The 25,690-nt window shown below is 39.3% G+C and overlaps 2 protein-coding genes across 6 annotated transcripts in view; one reads left to right on the top strand and one right to left on the bottom strand.

The window, feature by feature from the left end:
• Positions 1-14,129, bottom strand: part of NCKAP5 (NCK associated protein 5) — a 442,999-nt gene extending 428,870 nt beyond the window's left edge. Inside the window, exon 1 of the mRNA XM_090143560.1 lies at positions 13,844-14,129. The gene's annotated coding sequence lies outside the window, so the exon portion shown is untranslated. The remainder of the gene's footprint in view (positions 1-13,843) is intronic.
• The window catches only part of MGAT5 (alpha-1,6-mannosylglycoprotein 6-beta-N-acetylglucosaminyltransferase), a 114,990-nt gene continuing 103,425 nt past the window's right edge, over positions 14,126-25,690 (top strand). For all 5 annotated transcript variants that reach the window (XM_090143580.1, XM_090143577.1, XM_031590722.2 and 2 more), the window contains exon 1: positions 14,126-14,523. The gene's annotated coding sequence lies outside the window, so the exon portion shown is untranslated. The remainder of the gene's footprint in view (positions 14,524-25,690) is intronic.

Genomic DNA, 25,690 nt, shown 5'->3' with positions numbered 1-25,690 from the left:
CATAATCTCCCAGTAATAACAACTGTGGTCCTCTAGACCACTTCCCAAGTATGTTTATAATTCCCACATTGGTACCAATTTTAAAATTACCTAACAAGCAAGTTTATATTATGCTAACATGCCCTTTCTCAAGCTTCTTCCAGGTCTGCAGCAACGGCATTCATACACTTTTCTTATTATACAGTAATATTGCTTTTCTCATAACATAGTGCCAGAACCCAAACCACAAAAATGCCAATTTTCTGCACATTGAGAGGACTGCTGAAAATGACCGTAAGATGAGAATTCTCCATCTGTACTGAGAAGAAAGCAGTGTTTAGATCTGCAATTCTTAGCACTGCAGATTTCTTTGAAGCTGTGACTGTTTCCTGGAAGTTACTTCCTTTCTCCTTGGTAACCACACATCCTGCCCCAAAGAGACAACTGCAGGAAAACAGAAACTGACCCAGCAAATGCTGTCACTAAGCTCTTCTTGTAAATATAGTGATTGAGTAGAGAGTTTCTTATATCGTACAAAGGTATACTATACATATAGATGTTTATGCACAGTAGACAGCATTAAAAGGGGAAGCTTTTTGTAAAAGTACTTTAAAAAACTGAAACCATAAGCAGAATTTAAATATGTAAACATGAACTGTCAGCACTTCAGTGACAGTTTGGACCACCTCTCTTCTTAACAGAGCTGGGAACAGGATTGCACTGCTTGATTTTTCTATTTTCTTTCACTTTTATAAAAAATACTTCATAGCACATAAAATTTTATGTATATATTCAGACAACTTATTCACTAATTCTTTTATATCTTCAGGTTTATGATGGTCTGAATTGCACATACACCCTTAACACAATAAAGCACTAAAGCAATGTGTTTGTTGAGATAATGAAGCATACATACAACAAGATGCTACTGCTGTAGATGATTTCACACTTAAAGCAGTTAATTAGATGTCTTTTGGCAAGTTACTTATACAGTCTAAGCCAATGGAGAGCTCAAGGAATTGTTCCTGTGGCTTCTAATAGAATTCTACATGTCATCATTTGACTTCTATTGTCATTGGTTGCTTCAGATACCTGGGAAAAAAAAAATAAGCTCATTGTCACTGAAGTCAGGGAAGAAAAAGCAACATTAAGGAAGCAAATCTACCACAATGAAGAAGGCACATGCAGAAAGAAAGGAGGACCCATTCATTTTTCCCAGGGCAGTATCATTTTTCTATCTATGTGAATACACATTCAAAGCTCAATTATTCATGCAAACATTCACTTTAAGGTCAATGGGATTACAATGAGCAGGATGTGTAATAGCACTTCCTTGAAGCCAACAAGCAACTCTGTGTGTTACATACTTTACACGTGTTGAAAGCTCTTCTGGCTTTCATGTCTAACCTACAAAAAACTAAGGTAAGAGGAAGAGAGGAACAAAGGCATTGTGCAGGTAACAACCATGTGAGAGGAATGCCTAAAAGACAGGATTTCAAGTACATGAATATTAGTTTCTCACTGCACAAATGTCTGCTTTTTGCTGGGCCAGGATCAAACTGATTTAATAAAGGTCACATATATAGCTTCAGGTAAGCATCAAATTCCATTATTCTAGAATCCAAACTACATCAGTATTCAGCCCCATACAAGCAATTCTATTATCCCAAATCCAAGCAAAAATACAGAAGTAAATGTTCATAGTGTAACAGTGGTTTTACTGCATTGAGGTAATGTGATAAAAAAGATTAGTAAAGAGTTCTAATAATATATGAAAAGACTTTTTTGTTATGTAAAAACCTAGAAAGAATAAAAGCAATCCTTGATGGTACGTGTTAGATATTATCCAAACACCTGTATTATTTATTTGTAAAAACATTCATTTTGAAGTAAATATTGTAGAACTGCCTCATTTAGTGCAATTTCAAATGTACACGCTTGGAAAGAAAATCGTAATATTCTTTATGTCAGAATAGAGCTATCTTTTTTTTTTTTTTTTTTATGAAATCATGCCAAATACATGCCACAACAAGTTGAAATCAAATCTTCCGTCTTAAGCATCATTTCTGGCACATAAGCTTTCCCAGAACAGGCAATGGCATGTTCTGTTTACGAAGTCAGTGAAGCTGCAGTTGGACATGACAGGACAAAGTATGAACTATTTGGCTGAAGCAACTGAAGTGCAAAAGGAAATGAACTGTCACATCAACAGGGGGTATCTGGTGGAAATCTCTTGTGATAGATTAGAACATTTTTGGCTTTTTGAAAAGTGAGTAACACTAAAGTGCTAAATAAAAATCACTTCTCACCAGTATTTGTATCTGCAATGTTTTTTTTCAGACATTTATTCTTGTTGTTGAAGACTCCATTTTTTTTCCCTCAAATCAGGGGAGATAACACAAGTTGGAAGCTGTTAAGAAACGTGATATCTGATGCAGCACCTGATGTTAGATTAATTCTGCTCTATTTACAGAGAAAATTGTTCACTTCAAAATAAAATCAGGTATAACAATGGTATAACAAGAAGTATAACAACGATGAGCTTTTTGTTTGTTTAATTTGAAATGCTGGAATTGGATTTGACTCCACACTATCAAGTAGTGTGAATAATCACAGAATATCTTGGCTTGGAAGGGATCTAAAGAATCACAAAGATCCAACACCCCCCACCACAGGCAGGGCCACCAACCTTCCCATTTAATGCTAGACCAGAGGCTGCCCAGGGCCCCATCCAATCTGGCCTTGAACACCTCCAGGGATGGGGCATCCACAACCTCTCTGGGCAGCCTGTTCCAGCATCTCACCACTCTTATAAGAAAAACTTCCCACTGACATCCAACCTAAATAAGAAATAATACACCAAGAAAGGTATGGAGCCTTTTGCTTTTGTTGGGTGTGGGAGACTTACACAAAATATATATTTTTTATCAGACAATACCACCGATGCAAATCCTATGAAGTCCTTGCTGAACTCTGCTCTGAGAGTTGACAGGACCTTACAGCATTTAGTATCTCACAGAGCTGAGCTCTTCAAAAACAGAAGTCATCTATGTGTATGTTTATGCAATCATATTCCATTTACAAATACCCATCACATTTCTTGCCAGAGATAAGCATCCATGTCCACCAGACTCTACCTACATTAGCAGTTGCCATGCTTGCTAAATGCATCTTTCTCAAATAATACACTATTAAGACCTGCTAAGCTTTCTTTTCCTGTATTCTAGAAGCATTTTCAGTGAAGCAAAGAAAATTGTTATCAACTGTATAACTACAGCTCATCAGTGAATTACCTCAACCCAGAACGGCTTCTTAGTTGAAGTTTTGTCTCCCTAAAATAGCTGTCGTATTTATTTCATATAGCAGGGCTTCTTATATAGTTAAGTAAATAAATAACCCAACTCTAGTTGTTCTGGTAAATTGTCCCCAATAACTGGTTGTCACGCATTGCTCCACTTCCTCAATGGTTGTTCCCTGCATACTGACAAAGGAAAACTGTTCCTTTAGAAATCTCTTTCCACATGCCTTAGCCTTCAGTCACCAATAGATACATTTCTTTTCTTCCCAGTATAGACACTGACAGGTCACATGAAGCAGAAGAGAAAGAGTTGTCATGGCAGATCAGACTCCTGGACCATCAGGACTGACATTCTGTTTTTACTGTATCTCAAAGGAAAGTGCAAGTCTGCCTAATGCAATAAGCAATTATTCCATGATACCCACAAGGTCAACATTTCTTTTCCACTTTGGCAATCAAATAATACCCAGCAGTGAAAGATGCTATTATCTTTCAAATAGTTTCCAACGTTGTGTACAACAGACTCTTTTTTCCTTATGACTGATATTCATCAGGACACTGTCACAACCAAGAGACTCAAAATGTAATCTGGTTAAAAAAAAAAAAAAGAACTAGATGAAAATGCAAGATTAACAGTAAAACAGTGTTCAAAATTGAGACTGAAACAGACAAAAAGTTGATTCCTATGGTATTAACTTTAAAACTAAGTTTTCACGCAAGCAGCCCAGTGATTTTAGATTCACATATGACTCATGAGAAAGACCAAATAAGTTTTAGAATCATATATCAAAAGTCATTCAGAATTGCCATGGAGTTTGTAACCCAGATTTGCAATCCTGCAGTAAACTCTGAATGCTACTTTAATGAAAATTACCATTCATAGATATATTGCATTTATTCCCACTTCCTAGTGGTATTTTCATGTCAGTAATTGCTCCCCTGAGAAGGACTGTCCAAAAGAGTAGCAGTAATGTATTACTGAAATGCATGAAAGCCTATAATCCCATTATTCTATGATTCCAACATTTTTGGCTCTACTACTCAACAATCTGCTAAGCTTGGAAAAACTCACTTTATGCAGTTTCCAGTCTACTTTGTAATTATTCTTCATAATTTCTAGTAGATTATGCCTAATATCCCACAGAGATCAGCAAAACATGAACTCTAACTTTGACAAAAATAATTGAGATGTGAGTCAGATGACTGCGAGTTCAGATTTCATTTCTATTAATGGGTTGTCATATTTCCATTCTTTGGGAACCTTATTTTTATCCAAAATCTGATGTCTTTTCCTGTGAAAAGAATCAGCTGTTACCCCAGCCACATTTGGATGTAATCAGTGGAAAGGAAGAGCAGCAGAATAAGAAAAAAAGAAAGAATATCCAGAGAAGAACTAGAAAAAAGTATAGATTGAGAAATTAAAAACAAGTGTGTTTTCAGGGGCAAATTAGCAGCCTATTGAAGGCTTTTAGCTTTGTGATTTATACTACAGCATGTTATTTCCCAAAACATTTGGAAGACAGAAAAATACAACAGATTGTTTTGAGTTCTGTAAATGAGAACAAATGAAATCACACGAAGCTGAACTTTTTTAAGAAAGGATTATGAAAATAGAGCTGTTAGAAATGATACGCTAAGCTCGATAAAGTGTTGGAATTCAGAAAATTCTTCAAAACTGATAAAAAATAAAACATCAGCACTGTGTGGGAGAGAGCGATTCCACATTCATAACAGGACAGCCCTGATTGTTCTTCTCTATTTGTGTTTTAAGTCTGTACACGTGAGTAATTGGATAGGAGAATAAAAAAATCTGACATTTTGAATCTAAGTACATCTAAATGAATACATCTATGAGTAGGTACATAAATTAATTACAAAATTTTCAGGAAAGCAAACAAATGTTTTTAACATGATGATCATTGGCTTCTCTGTGATATGTATGTGTCTCTAAAACAAAAATGCCATCTGAAAGGAAAGCATCCACAGACCTCTGTTCTTACAAGATGGATTGTTTGCTGTTAAATTAGTCTGTATTTCAGCAGCTGTTTTCATTCTTTGCCAGAGGAGGTTATGTGGGACATTTTCAGTGATATAAAAATCTAGCAATGTTGGTACATACACAACTAAGAGCAGTGTGTATGGTGTCAGTAAGGACGGGTTTTAAGCATCTCTACAGCAAAACAGCATTATAGAGAAGAATGTAATAGAGAAGAATTTAAGCCTACGGGCTAGATCTATGGTTGGTCTCCACGTTCTTTACAAAGAAAGAGCAATGTAGGCCTGGCTTTATGCCTTTCACAGTCATCTGCAGCTACTGTTGCCTGAGCTAATGGAGAGGTTTGGTAGCCACCACGCTATTGATGCCATCCTTGCTTTTCAGCCCCAGCTTCAGCAGGAAAGGGGAAGATCAGATTTACTGACAAAAATATTTTATCCATCTGATCTGACATACTGATGTAACTCAAACTACATTTTAGTTGATGACTGGTAGTAAATCACCAGCATACGCAAAATCTTTCTTTCATGCTGGTATCTTATACCTCATTGATATATCCCCCCATAATATTTATAAACAAACGATGTCTCTTCAAACTGCATCTCTCCTGATCAAATTTCACCTCTGTCACTTATTAATAGCCCTAAATTTTAATGACTTTTAAAGAACATCTTCAAACCACTAGCTTTTGTATTATTTAGCCAGATATACTTAAACTATGGGAATGTTATAAACCACTCTCCTAAACTACATAGGTAATCTAAGCATATAAAATGTGATAACGAGCAGTAAATTAACAGTGATTCATAGACGGACACACTTCCCTGCTTACTAAGATTGAAATGATTTTCACTTGACTATGAGTCTGCTAAGGGCCAGCAGGTGATAAACCAAAGCTCCCAGTCATCTTTCCTCAGCTTCTCTGGGGAATTAAAAAGCCCAGTGATCTTTCTCTAATAACAAACAAAAGATACTTAAAAATTGGGTATTGAAATATTATCCCAGCTATAAATCCAGCTGTTATTCAGTCTTGTTCTTTTGGATAAATCTACCCAATCTTTCCTTGTATCTCATGCTTGTTAGGTACCCTGTGCCTCTGAGAATTATGTTCTAGAATACCTAAGGAAACCAGAGAGTAGAGTTATTTGCAGCCAGGGACCTAGCTGATCAGGCATACATCACAATTCCAGGCTCTCGGCCATGCTACAAAACTCAAAAGCTTGATCTGCTCAATATTTGGATCTAACTCCAGGGATAACCAAGTACATCTAAATGCTTCTCCTACCCATGGGAACTGGTACGGGTCAAAGACCAAAGTAACATGGGAACTAGAATCCTCTTGAATTTTCTTTGTCACTTTTGATTTTTGTGTAATAATGTAAAGACCAAGAAAATGAAGAAAAAAAGATACAAGCCTATTTCTGCATTTCCTATTCACATAGCACTTGAATTATACAAAAACATCTACATTTGCCATTTTCTATATATTTTCTATATAGAAATGATGTCCATTAAAGTGGACAAGCTGCAGTAAGTTCAACACATCACCTTCACAGCTTCTTTGCAATTGCAGGTGCTTTCTTACCACGTTTATGAAGTCTTTAATTGTCTGGGATGTTATTACATTAAAAAGCTAAGCTACACTGTAAATTCTTCCACTGAGATTCTTTACAGTCAGCATAGTCCATTTCCATAAAGTACACCTACTATGTATCCTTTCTTAAAAGATTTTCAGCCTCGGTAAAGTGAAAATACATTAAAATAACAAGATTTGGAAGCAGAAGGTGAGAGCTGTAAAGCGGAGGTTGCACAGAGGAGATGTGATATTTCTGGTAATAAACAGTACAGACATTTTTAATTTAATAAATTCTTGCAAGAGCCAATTTAAGAACTCCACTGTATTTTTTCAATTCTAAGCACATTAAGCAAATGTTGATATTAGGCTAAACTTTACACAGTCAAGCATCACTATCAGAAAGTCGTAAAAATACTCGTGCTTTTTCTCTTTATAGTGGGAATCCCATACATAGGCTCTCAATTCCCAGAACTATTTAATAAGGAAATGAGGAGACACAAAGCTTACTGACACTCCAGTTGGATGACCATTCCTCCAAGACTACTGCAATGCTCAGAAGATTGCATCTGTATTCTCTGTTGCACAAACTTGATGGGACTTTGGATTGCAAAACATCAGCATTCCACAGAAATGCAAGCATTTAAAAGATTCTCACCAATATCAGATTAACGTTTTCAAGCTGAGACATTAAATAACTGCTAAGATTTACCACTCAGGGTAATCTACAAAGCTGAGCTCCATAAATGCTTTTATTTACCACCGAACAACACAAGCATACCAGCATTGCCCAGATTTTAACCAACTTGAATTATTTTATTATTAATTCTGCAAAATAAAAATAAATATAAATATAACATCATCCTGGAATTAATCAACTACAGGACTCTCAACCTTCTAGACTTTCGCATTAAAATGAATAAGTACAAGATCACATAAGCAGAAGAAATTCTACAAGTAAATTCTCACACGTGGCAGTTCTCCAGTCAAGAATCCTGACTTCATTGCCTGTTTCATAATTAACAGACGTGATCTACTGTAAACAATTGTACAGAGCTTAGAAATACTCCAGGATTTCGACCAAAGGCCACATTACAGTAAATAGGGATCCTAGAAAAAATTCTTTCTTTTGGAGGGCTGATAAGAGCATTGAAACATGTTGATCTAAACCTCACAGTCTGTTACTAATAATAACAGAAGTTGCATCCATCCCCATTTGAGCGTTGAAAGCGGTTTCTTTTTTATGAAGTTTTAGAATCAGTCCTCTTTAAAGCTTTGTAGAGCAGACTCCATGTTAACATGTTAGCATCTACTATAAATCAAGTGCCTCCCACACTCAAACTTTTAATTAACAAAACAGAGACAACAGCAGTTAAAGGATCTCTTATCCTTGAACTATTCAACCCTTTTTTGAAGTCATTTGTACTTTTGGGATCCCAAAAATCCTGCAGACTGTATTTGCATAGACAATAATTTTATTTTGTTTGCTTGAAATCCACTGTTCAGAATCTATTTAGTATCACAGATTCCTATGCAGTGAAAAATACTGAACAATCCTGTCTCATTCATGTTTGTCTGATTTGTGATTTCATTGTATTGTTTAAATTAGTATCTACCATCTCTCTCAGCTTCTCCTCTCCCCTAGTTTCTAGCCAGCTTAGTCTCTTCTCATATGATGCAATTCAGAGTCTCTGGTCACTCACAGCATCCTCACCTGTGGCTTTCTTGAGTTACGGAAAGAAAACTGCTGGGGAAATCAAATCAGCGTGCCATGGATCTGAACAAACATAGGAATGTTTCATGGTTTTCACAGATCTTATCATTTCTAAATAATTCCCAACATTCTTTTTTATTACTTGAATATTGAGTTGATATTTTGAAGTGAAAATAGTCTCATAATCTCATTCTTGATTAGTGACATCAAACATCTCTTTAGTTATATAGGTTGTCACTGTGTAATTTTTCATTTATCATCCAAAGCAGTGTCAATGCTAAATTATATATCCTGCTCCATTTACTTGTCACGTAGTATCATTGTATCCTTCTGCAACACTTTGCTATCAGCTTTAGGCTTTACTATCCTTAGCAATTTTATATCATTTTCGGTTGTCACCCCAATATTCCTTCCCTTTTCATGTTATTTACAAATCTGCTGAAAAGCAAGGGAACAAAACAAGGTCCTGAGAGATTCCAAAGATAGAATCCCTCCACTGCAAAAAAAAAAAAAAAAAAGATCCCACATTCATAATTTCATAATTCTGCTTTTGTTTTCCACTGGGTTTTTTTCCTACCCCACTCTTTTAAGCCTCAAAAGATACATCTGATGGTGATTTGATTTCTTTAAGTCACTTGAATTTGGTTCAAGATTTTGTTAAAAAGTTAACTTTTACCTGAACAAGGAGCACTATCCAGATCAGAGAAATAGTTACAGACTTCCTCAAAAAGCCAACATACCTATGAGCTTATTGTTTACCTCCAGAGAGGACTAATTTTAATTTATTATATATACATATACACACAATGTTTCTATGTTGCTAACCAATTCATCATGGACAGAAGTCAGACTAAGCAATTCATTTCTAATTATCAGAGTTAAAATGGTCATTTATGAAATCAGAGCCTCTGATAATTAGAAAAGAGACTGAGTAGGCAACATACCAGAGATCACTGCTCAGAAATTCCCTACCTCAGTTCCTTTAAAACACCACCTAGCCCTGGTACTATTTACTTTATTAATTCAATCTGAAAATTACTAATTTTTCAGTTTGAGACAATTGCTCCACAATTATTATACTGGACCAGAAACTCCCAAAATGACATCCTCAGTAATGAATACCAATACAAATAACCCATCCAAATCTTCTGTTATGTTCTTACTGCCTTTGTTCTTCTTGGGTCTTACTCATTCTCTGCCTTCATCACATATCTGTCACAAAGTCTCTCTAGTAGACCTCCTTGAATGGCAGTAGCTTATTTCCTCAGTAACATCTTTAATTCCTCCAGGTCCAATGAAATTTCTAAAATAAACCACTCAATTTGCCTTCAAATGAGAATACAGATTATCACTTCTGCCTTGAGAAGACATTCAAACCTGTGGGAGGTGGATGTAAAATACGACCATTCTTACTAACTACCATAAAGAGAACAAGACACTGGGGAATCAGATCTATCAAATTTACACTGTACCTATGACATTTTCCCATTTGATGTTACTTTGTACAGAAATGCCAACATGAGCTATAGAAAAAAATAAACATCAAATAATTATCCCACAGAAAGGGAGCTGTTCAATATACTAATTGCACACATAAATATCTACTGGAAATCACTATTTTGGTAACTAAAAGCAATGGTTTAATTCCAGTGTGATAACTTAATTCAAAGTTATTAGAAATATTTGTTCAGATACAATTTATATTTATAATGTCTCTGGTAATGGGAAGATCTGTTGGAATATCAATTTTTTTAGTGACAGAAAACTGTATAACTTAGTTGTTACATCTATGAACAAGGGAGAATTAAATCCTCAAAGGCAAGAGTCAAACAATAATGAGTTTGATATTTCATACTAAGCAGAGTTTATAACACCTTTTAAAATAGTCACGTCCAATATTCAAAAAATATCATAAGACACAGAGAAGATCCTGAGAAAATTGCACTCAGACAAAACAAAACAAAAAAAAAAACAAAAAACAAAACCAAAAACCACCAGGATATATTCTTTGAATAAGATCACATGTATTTTCTGCTCATAGAGGTTGGGTTTTCTCTCATTTTATGGTAAATTCCTTTGTATCAATTATGCTGAGGGAGACCTCAAACAGAAGAAACCTTTAAAAGCATATGTTGTGGCTTGTGGCTACAAGGCACTGTTGTGTTTGACAATAAAGAGACAAAGATACTTCTTAGGAAGTCTCTTATTTTCTCTTTGTTTCAAGTAGTTTTTCCTTCTTCTTTCTACTTTTTTTTTTTTTTTTTTTTTTTTTTTTTTTTATGCTGTTGAGGTCACTTTCAACACTAATAACAGAGTACCTGGCCCAATAGCAGAGAGCCCCCTTCATGCCTGCAAAGCTAACTACCTACCCTTTATTCAGGCTCTGGGAGGTTTATGAAAGAGGATAAGCAGCCCTACAGAGAAGGTACAGAGACCTTCTAGAGCCCAGGCAACAGGACATCAAAGGAGATGCAGATCATAAATTCCCTCTAGTTCCCAATTCAAGTGTTTCATTGCTGTGTACATCCCAGAAGCATAATATGATGTAACATTGTGTCAATCTACCTGAGACAACTGAAAGCTTTCAACTAGAACAAAGGCAGAAACTTTGATACCAATTATTTCTATATAGAAAGATTTTTACATGCATATTTTCTCTACTAACATATATTTCTATATAGATTTTGCTGTTAGAAAAGGCAAACTAAATGCTAAGATAAAGTACACATGCTGTAATTTTGTTATACACTGTTACAAGTTAAATTGAAACACAGCTTACGCATACTTCCTAAAGAAGGCTTTATGTAATGTTACCTGTGAAGAATCACAACCTCTTATAACATGCATTTTTTTCTAGACACGTTTACCCATATTAGAGTATTACATTATTCAAACAAGTCGGGCTGAAAAATAGAACAGGTAGGTGAGAGATAATGTGATGTAATTCTGGGCACGGCTGTACTTCCAACTTTCAGACACAAAATGGAGCAGAAAAACAGTATCACTATTGCTGTGTAGAACACGTGAACCAGAACACGTTTTCCTCACCGATATGACTGACCTCCAAGTAAAATGAAAGACCTCCATTAACAACAACTATGCCTTTCACAACATTTAGATGCTCTCACACATCCAACAGACCTACCAGTACTTTCTTCAGTAACCAAAGGTTGGCTCATAGCAGGTGTTTGTCTGAGTGTACTGCAGATACACATTTGGTTACACCCAGGAACACACACAGCATCACACAGTGGAAGCACATTTCCTAGCAGCTTGCAGATCAGGTAGGTGCCCTTCAGAGGCACCTATATGGCATTCCACCAAATTCCTCCCTACACCCAAAGGTAACAGGATTAGCATGCAACATCGTGAAATAAAGAGAACTTGTGACTCTACAAAGCAAACAGGCAAAATAAGACGCCAGCATCAGAGCCCTGATTGCATTAATTGCTTGTAATGGTTCTAATCAGGCTCACCTGGTGATTTCACCACCCACAGTCTTTTACACAGAGAATGAGTAAGCACATTGATGAAGGCTTTGTTGCAAGTTTTATACTGAGTATAGAATAGGCCTGAAAAAGCTAAACCTGAATAACTATTGGCTCACTTGTTACATGCTGAAGTGAGGAACAAATAAGTAAGTGTCAGCTTATTCTCAGATTCTCTTAATATTTTCTTAATATTCTTTTTTTCCTCTCGGCCTCTTGCTTCCTGCACTCCAAGAAAACCCGTTCTTTCACCAGGGAAGGAACAGAGAGCCTGCTACCTTATGTTGCTCTCACGTAATTGAGGCACTTGTTTTGCTCACCTGTGTCAGATTTTTTTATTCAGCTGTGTCAGATATAATCACTGCAAAATGCATAGGGTAACTTCCTAATGCTGTGTTGAGGATCTGATATGCTTTGGCTAGAAAACTATTAGCTAGTCAGATCTATTGTTGCCTTGGGGAGGAGGTCTGCTGTTGTTTTCTGTATATATTTCAGTAATAGACCATATCAAACTCCAAAGTGAATACAAGGTTAGATTAGCTGTTTTGTATGAGCATCCTAAATTATAAGCCTAATATAAATGGAAAAGAATCTAAGTGCAGTAGACACCATTGTTTCACCTACTTAGTTTCCCTGTTACCAGAGCCTGTGTTCCACAAACACTTCAAATCACAGTGGCTCTTTCAAAAAATTGCTCATTTTACATAGAAAGAGGCCCAAGGCTTTGATCACAGGAAGCCTTGTAAAATGTTCAAATCCCCAGCCTCTCATTAAGTGACAGGGAGAGCCTACAGCCAGGAACACAGCATAATGCTGGGGGAAAAGGGAGACTCTGACCTGCACGGCCACATTGCAGGATGTTTGTGTGTGCAAACGTCCTTCAGCACATGCTGTGCGGATTATGAACTTTTGTCTTGGGGAAAATCCCAGAATGAATAGCACTAAGCACTAGTGAAGATATACTAGATGACCTTTATGGTTCCTTTCAACCCAAGCCCAAGATCTGGGGGAACTGTTGCCAAAACCATACCCGCTTACTACATTTTATTTATTCATTTACTGGGGGTGGGTATAACCATTTTATGATAATTCTGAGCCAGCAATGTGTGCTTGCAGCATAGAAGACCAAATCCATCCTGGGCTACATTACAAGAGGGATGGCTGCAGGGCAAGGGAGGGTATCGTCCCCCTCTGCTTCAACCTTTTGAGGCCCCATCTGGAATGCTGCATCCAGGCCTGGGGCCCCCAGCACAAGAGAGATGTGGAGCTGCTGGAGTGGGTCCAGGGGAGGCCACGAGGACACTCAGAGGGCTGGAGCACTTCTATGAAGGCGGGCTGAGAGGGCAGGGCTTGTTCAGCCTGGAAAAGGAAAAGCTCCAGGGAAGACCTCACTGGGGCCATCCAGTACTAGAGGGAAGCTTACAAGCAGGAGAGAGAGAGCCACTTTACTCAGGTAGACGGCAATAGAACAAAGGGGAACGAACAGCTTTGAACTAAAATAGCAGAGATTTAGGTCAGATGTTAGGAGGAAATTATTTACTCGGGGTGTGGTGAGGCCCTGGCGCAGCTGTGTGTGCCCCATCCCTGGAGGGGCTCAAGGCCAGGTTTGATGGGGCTTCAGCAGCCTGGGCTGGTAGCTGGCAACCATCCCACAACAGGAGAGGTTTGGAACCGGATCGTCTCTGGGGAACCTTCCAACGCAAACCGTTCTAGGATTCTACGGCACGTGAAGAACGCCGCAAAGGACGCAGATACGGGCTAATTGCAGTCTGTACCTATCCCTCCTTTTCCTTACCGGGGTTACGGTTAAACCACGACCGAAGCTCGCCCTCAGCCGGACCCGCCGCTCAGCGGGAGGCGCTGCCGCCCGCCAGGTGTCGCCCTCCGCCCGCTGCTGCCCCGCGCCGCCTCCCGCCCGGGGAGCCGCGCCGCAGACATCCCGTCTCGCCGCTCGCGCAGCGTGGGCGTCCTCTGATAAAAACACATCTGCGTCCTCAGCACCGATGGCTCTCTAAGCTCCGTTTCTGCTATCGCTTAGAAGAGCTCTAAAGACGGCGCTTTAACGCGCTGCGATCCGCTACCCGCCCCGGGCCGCCCGCACCGTGAGGGCTGCCTGAGGGGCGGCGCGAGGCGGGCGCGGCCGTTACGACCGTTAACGGCTCTCACGGCGCCGCGCTCCCGCCGCGCGCGCGCTTTGCACGCGCTCCCTGCCTCCATCTCAGCCTCTCGCAAGCGCTTCCGGCCCGCCGGCCGCGCTCCTTCCCGCCCTTCTCTTCGCGCGGTTCCCGCTTCGCTCGGGCTCGCGGCCGGCACTTTGCAGACGCTCCCTGCGTCCGCCCGCCTTCGGGTGGCCCGGCCCCCACGGCGCGGCGCTGCACAGCCCAGCCCAGCCCGCGCCGGCCTCCGCCGAGGGACCATGGGCGATGCGCTCCTCCCGGCGCGGGGGGCTGCGGCGCACAGGAGGCGTCGGAGGAGGTGAGGCGGAGCGGGAGGCGCTCGGCTCGGGGGGCGCGCGGCCGCCGTCCCCTCGGGCCGCGGCGGCGACGCGGCCGCGATGTGGCCGCTCCTTCGGCCTCTTCGCCGCAGCCGCGCGGGGCGGCGGCCGCTTCTCGGCGCCGCATCGCCCCTCGCAACCCTCGGGCGGCCCGGCCCGGCCGGGAGAGCGGCGCGAGGAGCGGCCACGGCTCGGCCTTTGCGGCCCGGCCGCCCCCGTCACCTTGCGTAACGACCTTCCCGGCACCGCCGCGGACGGGCGGCCGCGGGGCCGAAGTGCCGGCGGGGCGGCGAGCGGGTGTCGGAACGTCCGCGCTGCCGGCGGGGTTCTGTAAGCCTTTAGGAAGAGAATAGGAGAACGAGGCTTCCTGAAAGCTGTCACCCGCCTGCCGGCTTCGCCGCGCTGTCGCTAGCAGCGTTTGGCCGAAGGTTCTTTGGCGGAGAGGCTGAATGTAACGATGCTCCGCTTCCAGGTTCGCCCGTCGGCGCTGCGCGCTGGGATCGCACGGACGCGGCCCCGTGCGAAGGGCGCGGCGGGCCCGGGGCGTTCTGTGCGCTCGGCCGCCAAAACGGCGGCTTCGGGAGACCGCGCTGAGTCTGCCCCGAGTTCTGTCGTGTGGCCGTGGCGAACTTACTTTTCAGTGCGTGCGGGGGAAGGTAAATGGCCCCTTGTTTGCAGGAGCTAAGTCTTGGCTGAGCCTTTCTTAAGTGTAGGGAGTGTAGGTTCCATCTTTTCCAGGTGGATCTCACCTCTGAAGGCAGGTTTCTCCTTCTGGCAGTGAGGTCAGGAAACTTCAGAGAATTCATTCTTGTTAGGTCTCGATATGCTAGTCTCTCTCCATACCCACGGCAGGAATAGAGACCTCTTCAAATGAAGGCTCGCTCTTGAGATTTATGTTGCTTGAATTTACACTGCTGTGTGCCTGACAAGCTCTGTTGCTTCTCTCCATGAAATACTATGATAGCCTTTTCAACAGTGTGACTCATATCCCTAAATACAGGAGTGAATTTTGACTTAGTACAGTGCAAGTGCTTTATCTCAGCCTTGTGTAGAAAATGCAGACGGTGGAGGGAGTGTCGCTTACTGTATCTATTAATCTTTGTCCTCAGAAGGACAGCATTTGAGGTTGTTTGCCTGTTGGAGTTCTGTCTTCACTCCCAATTAAATTAGATAATGTCGGTTCTTTCTAAATAGTTTTACCATTTCATGAAGGGCTGAAAACCAGTTTTAAAAGGAGGAATTAGTTGGTTCTTGTTGTTTATTATTGAAACTGTACTGCCTGGGGACACTGAACCCATTTTAGTCTAAATGGGTGATGTACCTTTTTCTTTCTTCCTCTCTGTGTAATGGCAGTTCTTTGTGAGAAATTCTGCTTACCGCAAGACCCACAGTTCACACAGTTACTGGCAACTGCCAAATCTAAGGGTAGGAAAAAATCCTTCATGGGTTGTTCGGTTTTTTTGGTGTTTTCATTACATATAAGATAACTTGCCATACTACCTCCTAGTCTGTACCTGAGAGAATATAGGGAGTAATTTAAAGTGAAGCAGTATGTTTAATGAAAACTGTTTAGTGCTCTTTTTAAGGTTTACGGATCGTTTTCTCTTTCTGTTAGACAGAATTTGAATTTATTTTGTATGAGTGTATAAGGATTAAATAATATATGCTTCCCTTTCCTGAGTGGTTAATCCATCTTGCTGACTAGGAAGAAGCCGGCTTGTACAGCCTGGACTGGAAAGATGCTGAAAGACAAAGTGGCTGAATAGTGAATATAAGAAGATCAGGTTGTTTAAAGTCCAGAAACTAAACTGCCTAAAACTTGGGAAGCAGCCAGCAACCCAGAGCGCAGATCATCTAAAATCCTTAATCTGCTTCATGAGGTAGAATCTGGCAAAATATTGAAGTGCTCTAGATTCCTAAAATGATTTAGAATAAAGACAGCTGTTGTCAGTCCTAAGTCATCTTCTTCCAACCAAAATCCTTTTCCTTGATTTAAACAACAGAAAAACAGCTAAAAACTTCATACCTGTTATAAAGGTTTATATGTAACTTTTATACTAAAAGCTTTATAACATCAACTTCTGTACTTGAATCAATGTGTAGCATCTTAGTAGCCCCACTAATTTCAATCTGACTTATACCCTTGCAAGTTTTTTTTGTTGTTTCTGACATTGTATTTTGCTGTCATCTAACAGTTTGCTGCCCTGTAAGACAACTTAATGTACAGTTTTCCTCCTTGTGTTGGCTTTCACTTTTTAATAGAACTTAAGGTGTTGTTGCTATTAAATGCCCTGCGCTGACAGGATAACTTGATTATAACTGTGTGGTAGGTATTTTGGAGACTTTTGTAAATGCAGAATTTGTATTTTGAGCAGGTGGAATTCTAAATAAGATTGCCTAGGTGTCCCATGAGAGAATGGGTGAATTAGTTCAATGTTATTGACAGGAGAGGTGAGTGGTAACGGAGGTATGGTGGCAAACACTGCTTTCATGGTCTGATTTAGTGTATGCTTAGTCTGTTGAGTAGATGGTGGGGGAAAAAAATATTCAGGTTCTGATATGGCTTATTTATTCATAAGGTTCCTTTATGTCATGTTATTCCCAAAGTTCCTAGCAGAATTCACTTGTTTATCCTGATTTGGAACCACAGCAATACTGCTGCAGCCACTTGGCACTGAACATCAGGAGTAGCTGCTGAAGAAGGTGAGTGAGCTGCACAGTGCTAATTGGCTGGGGAATCCAATGAGGAGAAACTTTCAGAAATTGAGCAGTTTTCCTATTTTTATGTCTTCAGTTCAAGGGACTGGAATGGTATAATGCCATCCTTTAATTTTCTCTACTTTTGTTCTTCCTTTATCATTTTTCTTTTTTTTTTTTTTTTTTACAGTTATTGTAATCCATAGCCATGGAAAGAAGGTAAACAGGTTTTTATGCAAACAAGCATTAGTTCAGTGAATGGATTTGGATATTGAGATAGGCATTCTAATTGGACAGTGTTTGGGGACTGTAATTATGGAGAACTGGTGGCCAAAGTGCTGATAGAGCCCCTCAGATATGGGGCATCTGCTTTTCATGACAATGCAAATTTTCATCAGGGTGGGAAGCCTCACTCTTCTGTTCCAGACGTTATAGTTCAGCTGTACCTTGAGATTTTAGTTTTGTTTTTGCCTTGCAAAAAGTTGTCTTGTTAGTTTTAATCAGGTGAAGCCTTGAAGCCCAAGGTCTGTATTCATGCTGTTAAGCCAAGATATTGCTCCTTCCAGGAACTTCTGCTAAAACTGTGGCATTTGCCTATGTTTGTAGCAGCTTGTGTACTAAGGAGACACAAAGCAAAGAACAGAGAAAAGAAAATTAGTTTGAGGGACAGGAATTCTCTCGTTGAATGCTCTAAGTAGCAAAGTCCTTTTCATGAGGAAGATTGTAAGTCAATGATGTGATTCATTTGATTTATTATTCATGGTTTGTATGAGCTAAGAATCCTGTGATCCTTGCCCTTCTTCGAGTCTCACAAGGTCCTGTTATTCCTATTAGCTAAGTACGTTTCTTCATACATCCCACAGGCATTCTGAAATGTTTAACCTTGACTATTAGTCCGACTAACTGCTATTTGCCTTACTGCTTTTTATTTCCTGATAAGAGACAATAATATTTGACAGTAATCAACCGCTTGGTTTGACTTCATCCTACTGACAAAGGAATTTTCATAGGTAAGAAATAGCAGGCAGATGGTTTTATGGTGACTTATTTTTCTTTAAATAAGAAAGGAGGAGTTCCATACTGATAGAAAGAACTGATTTCACTTTTACCAGCTGTTGTTCTTGGATCGTGTTGTTTGCTGCCTTCTTCATGTAAATTTTTTTGCTGTATAATGTATTCCTTTTTGCTATATTTCCTTAGAGTAGCTTTATAACTAAACCCTCATTCTTCAGCCTTTTTAGACATCTAGGAAATGAAGCTTATTGCTGTTTCCTTTCTGTTACATTTTAAGGCTGCTTTTCCTTGCTTCCCTATGAATCAGACCAATCACACAAGCACTGTTATTGATGCATTAGTGTTTTATGTAACCTGTTTTGAGGTCCTCTTGGAGCATTTTCAGATAGCTTCTAATCAAGTTGTCATTAAAGGTAAAAGCTGCAGTGAATTTTCATTCCTGTCATATTCTGCGGCCTTGAGGTTTATTGACCATGTGATGTCTAAAGAGACTGAACCTTGACACACCAGTGCTCTGTGTGATAGTCCTTGTCTGTAATGTGTGTGACTACAGTGCAGTAACACTCTTACAGAAGATCTTTGGTAGTGCAGAGCTATATGCATACATTTCACTGGGGCAGCAGTTCTCTTGGGTTTAAAACGCCATCTCCTATCTCTCTTCTCCTTATCATCTCCCTGCTCTCTCTCTGTTTGTTCCTTTGCTGCAGAGAGCTGTTCTTTTCTCCTTCCCTGCCTACAGGTATGTCTGATAGAATGAAAACACAAATTTCTAGCAGTTGCTTCAGTGCAGGTTTTGAAAGTTGCCCTTGAACTCTATCTTGATGGGTCCTGTTCAAGTGCTGTGCATACATAGATTTGATTTTCCATGGTGTAGACAAAGAAGAGTAAAATTACTGGATTTAAGATACCGTTGAGAAAGTCTTGTGCAGTATCATTTGCCCTCAGTATCAAACCTACAAATTCTTTCCTTTTTTTTTTTTTTTTTTTTTTTTAATTTTTGAGAGAGAAAAAAAAAAGGAATAAATTTGAGGAATGTTTTTAATCTGGTAATTATCCAGCTTTTACATTATTTGTTTTATACCAAAGCATTGTAACAGCATTTAATATTGAAAGCTGAATGAAATTGTTTGCACAGCCTAACTAGAGTGAACGTCCCACACTGTTCCCAGTCCCCTGTTGTGAGAAGACTACATCTGTGTAAGAAAAATACTTGTAGGACTAAAATGCCTTGAAAATGGTACCCTAAGTAACATGAACTGTCAGGTACTTTTCCTGAAGTTGGCTTGAATTGCTCATTTCTACCTAGATACTGTTAAAGCTTGCTGGTTTTAATAATTAAAATAGCAATAAATATGGAAAATGTAAAAGGTGCTTAGAACTATTAAGCAAACAGCAGCATCCACACCTTCACCTATTTAGACTATCAGTTTTTTGTCTTATATTTGATATGAATTGTACATGAAAATGGACACCACCACCTCTTTTCCTAAAAAGATCAGAGTATTACCTTTCTGTCTGCTGTGTTTGTGTTTCCTGATCTTGGAATTTGAGCCACCAGCAAGGAACCTTCTCCCTGAGAGGGGAAAAAGAAACTAAGCAGGTATGTATATCATGCCTGGGAAAATTCTGAAATATTCTTACACTGACATTTTCATACCTCCTTTGGAAATACCTGTGATAAATGAGCTTCACAGCACTGTTTTCTGTTCATACTAATACCTTGTATGTGGATACAAGCTTTCCTATCTGCTTAGCACAATTTAAAAACAAAAACCCAAGAAACAGCTCTGAAACGCTCAGCGTCTCTCCTTTTGGAACACTGACAGTTCTTACAGAAATGTATTTCAATGGTGGTGTCATACAGGGGATTCAGAAGTTGTTCTGGCAGGAGGAAGGGCTGCAAAACAAGAGGGCCGTTCCTTAGGTAGCAGTGAGATATTTAAAAAACAAGTAGTTCAACAGTCTGAGTGAGGTACCAATTCATTGCTCAGGCAGTAACGTCACAGAGGGATGATTTCAAGTACTGAAGGGAGCAGAAGAGTGCTTTCACTCTCTGTGCGTTGATGGAACTTCAGGTGCAAAATGCTTAAAAGATGTATCTCTATCTGTGGGGATTCTGGAAAAAGTTCTGGCAAGTTCAGGAAAGAATCTGGAAAAATATTCAGGGAACTAAAGCAAATGGCTTTGAGAGAGGATTTTGGAGAGCTCAATTGTTGTCTGAAAGTTTGGTGTTTGTAAGTTCAGAAATTGAGTGTGAACTTTAAACAGACATAAAGCAAAATTAGAGAGAAAACGATTTTCTTTCCTCTTGGGTTTAACTAGGAATTGTCATTCCTGTACTTTGATGAGAATTTGTCAGTGAAATCAGTATTTGTGTTTCCTGGTCTGACCGAACAGGAAGAGGATGTGGAATGCTCTGTGTAGGCAAAAGATAAAAATAATAATAATAAAATAATAACAATTCTCAGTCTTCAGCACTCAGACTTCAGGATCAGTTGTACTGGATATTTGACCAGGCTATTAGAGCTATGTTGTTTCAATCACTTCTTCAGCACTATTGATTCTCTAACTGGGTAGTGAAATGTGTCATTCTATTTATTTTGTAGAACTATCCATGCTTTGCAACTACTTTTCTTTTCCAAGAATGGAAAGAAAGCATGCAAAGGAAGAATCCTGCAAATGCTTCCAGTGTATTTTTCTGTTCAACCTTACAGTGTTTTACTGTATATAAAACCAACCATTTCTGAATACTTTAAAAGCTTTTAATCAAGTTAAATGAAGGTTATTGCTATACATGAAAGTAAGAGATTTTTGTTTCTACTGGCCATTTTGTTAGAGACTGAGTTTACTTATAAATCAGTTCTAGAAATAATCTTTGCTCTGATATTATAACTTCTGTTGTAAGACAAATATAATCTGTATGCCCCTAGTAAATACTAATCTGTAGTTCTTACTGAAATACTTTCCAATTTTTGTCTGTGTTCTGGAAGGCATGTTAAATAAATTGGATAGTAAAACAAGGATTTCAGAGTTCTCTTTAATGATCTAAGTTAAATAGGGAGCAAGGAAGAGTTTCAGACTGGACGATCGTTAAGGTCCAGCTAGCTGCTGAGATGAAGTTCCGTGGCGAGGACTTGCCTGCCATCGGTCCAGTAGTTCATCTCACTAGCTGATCCATGCTGGCTATTGAACAGCCCATGAAGGAGCAGCACTGTTGGTAGCGTGCTTCTGGCCTGTACTGAAAGGCAGGGGATTTTTTTCATGATGTAAGGAGACTTTCTGCACAGTGGGTGCAGTTCTGTGCTGATGGCTCTACTTGAGTAGGTGCAGTTTAAACTTCTGGCTTTACGTGCTGAATCTAGTACAATGGGGCCCAAGCGTGTTCTTAAACTTCCCTCTGACAGCTGTAGTGACTGATAAAAAAGTATCAGCTTGTGACAGATTTCATTTCTGTTCAGCTTGTGTTAAAGTCCTTGTACCTTTATTCATTTCCAGGGGTAGTAGCTTCCATATGTCCTGTTTACACATCTTGCACACTGTAATGTTACAGAAGAATGCCAATATTAAACTACTTAAAACATGTCCAAGAGCACTTTCTTGCATAGTGAGAAACTGGCAAGCAGTGAGCTAAATCAGAAAGAAAGCCTTAAATCAAAAAGAAAGCCTTTTAAGAAAACTGTGCTTGAAAAAGCAATGTCGTACTTTCAATATGTGAGGAAAATCTCTTCTACATTAATTTTGTATTTCTTAATCTGAAAAGGTGGGTTAGATGACCATCCAAGTAATCTAATTTTCTCATAAATTAGATTTAAAAAAAAAAAAACCAACCAAGTCTTTCTCTTTTACATACATGTTTCAGGAACAAGTTTTTTGCATCTCATATATTTGGGCAACCATAATTTACTCTCAGTATTTTTGCACTTGCTTCCTACTCAGGTATTGATGCTTCATGCCTGTCAGTGGTCAAGAGGCATTGCCCTCAATGGCACATTTTAACTTTTGATTAGCCCTGAAGTTGAACTCGATGGTCTTTTTGCATTGTGTCCATCTGAATTATTGCACCATTAGTTCTCTGTTCTGCTAAAACTGCTTTGGCCTCTCTTCAGACTGTTGTTCTGATCTTACGAGTTGATATGGCAAACTTGAATTGTCTGCTGAATATGTCATACTTGAATTCTGTTGCACAACTGATAATTAGGTACTAGATATGTTGTTCCAAATGTTCTGTAATCCAGAGGTCTTCAAATGCCATTTTATAATTTCTTGTACCTTATGCTTAGCAAATATTTTATGTGATGCTTTGATCAGAGAAAATTACTGGAGTTCACTGGAGATTTTACATGGGAACGTCATTACTTTTCCTGGTCTCCTCAAAGGCTCTAGTTAGATGTGACCTGGGCCACCATGCCTGTCTCTCTCCAGTACCTGTTAGAACATTTATGTGGCAATGCAGTGAACTGCTGAGAATCTGATGTAGCCATGAATGTCCTCTTTGTGTTTGGTTGTTCACATCTGAAAATGACAATGTTCCCTAGGTAGCTTCACCTATTGCCTGCGTAAGTTGGGGAAGGAGCTTAGAAGGGACTAAAGCTGCTTCTCAGTGACAGTGCTGGCTTTGACTGCTGGAGCATCAGCCTCATTAAAAGATTGTGTTCTTAGTACTTAAAATGCTAGGTTCATAGAGGGTTAATGCTCTGTCCAGTAGGCCAAGCGTTCCCAGTTCTATCTAACAGATTAATGGTCCGTCTCAAAAAACAAAAACCCTTCTTTTTTCTAAGTACTATAAATATACATATTTGTGCTTATCCCAATTAGGAGAAAAATATCCTTCTCCCTACGTGAATTTCTTGATTTCATGCTGTTGATTTTGGATGTGTTATGAAAAGAGCTTTTTAATGAAGGTAAACTCTTGCTCTTTCACAAGCTGTAGAGTATTTTTAAATATGCCACTCACCTCATTAAATAACTAAAAATTGACATTTTATTAAAAAGGCTGCTGATGCAATATTGTAGCTTGACAGAAGTTATTCAAACCATAAAATGCTCAGTACTTTTACCTTGCCTTTGTTGTGGGGATGGGAATCAGCATAACTGCCTGATGTGTAGTTGCTCAGGATAAAGATGCGTCACATTGACAAAAAATAAAGGTGAAAACTTTTTGTTGTTTACTTTGTACTGACCAGCTCTATCATCCTTGGACTTGACAAATAGAATGAGAAATTTGTCAAATGTTATTATTTGAAATGATTGGAAAATTTGTTTCTTTATTTTCCAGTGCATTCTCATTTGGATTGTGTGGCTGAATGCACTGATGACAGTTGTCCAATGACAGTTGTCCAGTTATTGTGATCTTAAGATCTTTATTTGATGTTTTTAAGGATGGTTTTTTGTTTTTTTTTTGTTTGTTTGTTTGTTTGTTTGTTTTTTTACAAAGTACACCAGTGAGTAAATCAGTAAAACTGATTAAAAAAAAAAAAAAGTGAACAAGAAACAGCATTAGAAGTTGTCCAGATTACTTCTAGAGAGATGTAGGGGTTTTGGTCATACCCTTCTTTTCATCTTGGCTTGTATCTGTCTCCTTTCTTCATGTTTTATCTAACATGAAGCATGTTTTTGGTTGTTTTTTGTCACTGCTCCTTATTATTGCTATTTCTGTTCTCTGTTCTACATCCTAGAAAGACTGAAGGGTGAATCCTGTTGTGCTCTCTTTATTTGGCCTTCAGAAGATATGCAGGCAACGTAAGCATTTCTGTTCTCAGCCTGGCTGCCTCACAACTAGAAGCAGCCTTCTGCTAGACTGAAGATTTTAGTGAATATCTTATTCAACAGATGCATCAACATTGAGAAATAGCTGAATTCAAGTCAGTTGTCTGAGACTTCAGTTTTCTATGAAATGTTTTGAGTATCTTTGCAGTACTCTGGAAGAGGCAAAAATCTCTTTCACAGTAGAGACTTCTGAGTTGTTTTTGCCTTTCTTCCCCAAACATTTCATCTTCAAGGATGACTTGACTCCCCCTCCTCCCCCCCCCCCATCTCTACTTTTAAGCTCTACTTTGTGTGTTTCTTCCCATCTCCCAAAACATACTCCTGAAATTCTCTCATGTTTATATAACCTGTTTCCTTTTTAAGTAACACAGGAAATATTTACTGCACTCCTTTACTTTTACACTTGAACAAAGACAGATCTCCTCATCCTTACCTTATCTGGATGGATTTGTTTTCTGTAAAATTAAGTAGAAGTTAATGAAATTTTCAAGTTGTGCATGTAGTTAGGCTGAATCTGGACAAACTGGAACTTTTCTATTAGTTTGCCTACTAACTAATTATCAAATCAGCTGATTTCAAGCAAGAATTGCACATCTTTCGAGGCGTGTGGATCATACATCTGTTCCTCCTGTTTCATAGAAGAGTTCTTTGTCACGAACCTCTTCATGCAGTTTCTCTTCCTTGTCTTTTTTCTGATGTGGCTTTTTCAACTGACCTTAAGCAACTGTCGGAAATGATTGAGCCATTTTTACTAAAGACCTCACCCTGCCCATGTTGCACAAGGTTTGAGTCTACAGAAAATCTGGCTTTTTTGAGTACTTCTTGGTAGTAATTCTATTTTGTTGTATACAGATTTTAGGTGCCTAATATAGAATTGAGTGTCATAGCAGCTAGATGCTTACAGCCATGAGGCAGTGTTGATTTTTCTTCATCCTTTTCTTTATTTCTTAATTAAGCAAAGGGAAAACCTTACAGTTCTTAAGAATCTTATAGGACGATAGTGAGAGGATGTGGTGGTGGTTATGTTGTTAAGATAGAGTACTTCCCACCATAAGATAAAACAAACTTTGAGTAGGGAGAGTAACAATACAGTTAATGGGAAAAAGGTTAGGGTTTGAATGTGTAGCAATTGGACAGATCAATATGATGGGAAAGGCATTGCACCAGAGAAGGACCCACACAATGGAAAGGTGCTATGAAGGAAGGGAAGATTACTCACCTATATCAGAAGATTGCAGGTGGCAGGGAAAAGCTTCACCAAGAAGGGATCTCCAACAAGATATTCTTCCCCAGTGGCAGTCAGCCCTTAATGAGGTCTAAGAGAGGTGCAGCCAGGCTTCACCCCTTCCAATCACACACATGAATTGCTTTCACCTGTGCTCCCACGTGCTGACCCGGTCCTTTCCCCAGATGCTCCATCAATGGTTCGGCCGTGACTCAGCAGTTCCCAGCATACACAATGAAACCTTCCTTATGGGGGAAAAAAAGCTTAGTTACTTGACTGCCTTAAAATCCAGGTGTTTTTTTCAGATTTGGGAAATAAATGAAGGCCACTTAAAAGTCATATGCCAAAATAAGTGTTACGTTTTTTAGTACAAAATAATTTGTGATTTAAATAGCTGTTGCAAAAACACAGAATTGATTTCCTAAGCACTCTTTAGACTTGAGCCT

The sequence above is a fragment of the Phasianus colchicus genome, chromosome 7 (genome assembly GCF_987193195.1).
Source record: "Phasianus colchicus chromosome 7, bPhaCol1.hap1.1, whole genome shotgun sequence".
Classification (NCBI taxonomy): domain Eukaryota; kingdom Metazoa; phylum Chordata; class Aves; order Galliformes; family Phasianidae; genus Phasianus; species Phasianus colchicus.
The sequence above is the reverse complement of the archived record's forward strand: the minus strand, read 5'-3'. Positions and strand labels throughout refer to the sequence as shown.